Raw genomic sequence first — 2,394 nt, forward strand, 5'->3', positions numbered from 1 at the left:
AAAAAAAAAAAAAAAAAAAAAAAAAAAAAAAAAAATTTCATCATGTCCCAGATGGAACTCCTCAGCTCTCCTATTTCAACGTCGCTGCTCCCTAGGATTTCATACAATCCTCAGCACATCCAAAACCTGCTTGCTGACATCCTCCTCCATCCCGTCCCATCAAATTGATTTTTTTCTTTTTTGAAACGGGGTCTCGCTCTGAAACTCTCTCGCTGGAGTGCAGTGGCGTGATCACGGTTCACTGCAGCCTCGAACTCCTGGGTTTAAGCCATTCTCCCACCTCAGTCCCCCAAGCAGCTGGGACTACAGGCACACACCACCACTCCTGGCTAATTTTTAAACTTTTTGTAAAGAATTACTCAGTCTGATTACAAATTCCTGGACTCAAGCTGTTCTCCTGCCTTGGCCTCCCAAAGTGTTGGGATTACAGACGGGAGCCACTGAGCCTGACCCAAGCCGCTTTGCTTTTTTTCTCACCTCAGTTGATGATACTTGAATCCTTTTAGCAAAAGGATGAGGTTCTGGTGTTGAGAAACGTTAAGTGTGTGAATATTGAGAAATGCTGAGTGTGTGACAGAATATATTGTTTGCTAAGAAGAACGATGGCAAGGAAAACCCAGCCAGCCCTCCCAAGTAGAAAACTACTCGGGACATTCCAAAGTGGCAGGACAATGGATGAACATCATACACCTGTTAAAAATCAATCCTTGGATAGCTGACCCTGCCCCCGTGGCTCCCTCGTGGAGAATACTTTTTAGGTTGTTTGTGATCAGTGGTAAGCAGGCACCAGCTGCCTACTTGGCGTGTTTTGTGTTATAAGAAAATACCGAACACCTGCTTGTTAATAATGATCACCTGTTCAGAGAGACTAACTGCAGGGGGTCAGCAGCTGCTCCGGGCGTTCAGCCTGGAATGCTGTCAGGCCCTGAGGCTCTCAGCTTAGAGGGCGGCTGCCCCCCGGGTAGTCCCACTTTGCTGTTCTATCTGGGTGTCTGCCTCTCAGTTCCTTCAGCCTACCTAGGTGGGGGGTCTCTATGGCCGAGCTGGTACTCGGTATTCTGGGCTGGGTTTTCCAGGAGATGGAGGGGACTTGGAGGATTCTTAAACTGGACTTGCCAGAATTAGGACCACGCCCACCCGACTCTTACCTTCTGACCTCCCAGCTTTAAAGCTGGACATCTGGGCCGGGCACGGTGGCTCACGCCTGTAATCCCAGCACTTTGGGAGGCCGAGGCGGGTGGATCACAAGGTCAAGAGATCGAGACCATCCTGGTCAACATGGTGAAACCCCGTCTCTACTAAAAATACAAAAAATCAGCTGGGCATGGTGGTACGTGCCTGTAATCCCAGCTACTCAGGAGGCTGAGGCAGGAGAATTGCCTGAACCCAGGATGCGGAGGCTGCGGTGAGCCGAGATCGCGCCATTGCACTCCAGCCTGGGTAACGAGAGCGAAACTCCGTCTCAAAAAAAAAAAAAAAAAAAAAAAAAGCTGGACATCTGTTTTATCCCAGCTCTTCTTGGCAGCTAAGCTCATAGTCGGTGAGGTCCTAATGCTGCCTACTGGCTGTGTGACCTTGGACAAATTAATCTCTCTGTAACTTGGTTCATCTGTGAAATGAGAATAATCTGAATACCTAGGTTTTAGGGTGGTTATGAAGTTTGAAATACATAGACACACATAGACACACACAGATACACACAGACACACACAGACACACACACAGTGCTGTCAATGATCCAACAAAGAAGTAGGCTCTGTGCGATTTTACAGATAAGGAAACTGAGGCTTGGAGAAGTAAATTGACTTTACGGCTCACGATAAGTGCAGTGCTGTGACCATACCCAGGCCACCTGAACTCCTAATGACCACACTGTGCAGCTTCCAAAAGAGGCGCATGTGACCTGGGAGCCCTGAAAGGGTGGGGAGAAGCCATTTCAGGCTCCATGAGAAGCCATTTCAGCCTCCATTATCTCCAACCAGACTAGAGTGTCATTTTATGCAGATTTGTGTAATCAAATTAATGCATAGGTTGAGTCAACTTTTGCCTATTTCATTCATTTCTCTAAAATTTTTTTCTAGTCGCTGTCCACAACCCACTTTAAAACTGAACTAGGGGGCCGGGCGCGGTGGCTCAAGCCTGTAATCCCAGCACTTTGGGAGGCCGAGGCGGGTGGATCACGAGGTCAAGAGATCGAGACCATCCTGGTCAACATGGTGAAACCCCGTCTCTACTAAAAATACAAAAAATTAGCTGGGCATGGTGGCACGTGCCTGTAATCCCAGCTACTCAGGAGGCTGAGGCAGGAGAATTGCCTGAACCCAGGAGGTGGAGGTTGCGGTGAGCCGAGATCGCGCCATTGCACTCCAGCCTGGGTAACAAGAGCGAAACTCC

General features: G+C 48.6%; 1 protein-coding gene across 2 annotated transcripts in view; it reads right to left on the reverse strand.

Moving 5' to 3' along the window:
* CEACAM19 (CEA cell adhesion molecule 19) overlaps positions 1 to 2,394 on the reverse strand; it is a 19,199-nt gene that overhangs the window by 7,318 nt on the left and 9,487 nt on the right. The window lies entirely within an intron of this gene.

This window comes from Sapajus apella, unplaced genomic scaffold, assembly GCF_009761245.1.
Source record: "Sapajus apella isolate SASKATOON/1434 unplaced genomic scaffold, GSC_monkey_1.0 scaffold130, whole genome shotgun sequence".
Taxonomy (NCBI): domain Eukaryota; kingdom Metazoa; phylum Chordata; class Mammalia; order Primates; family Cebidae; genus Sapajus; species Sapajus apella.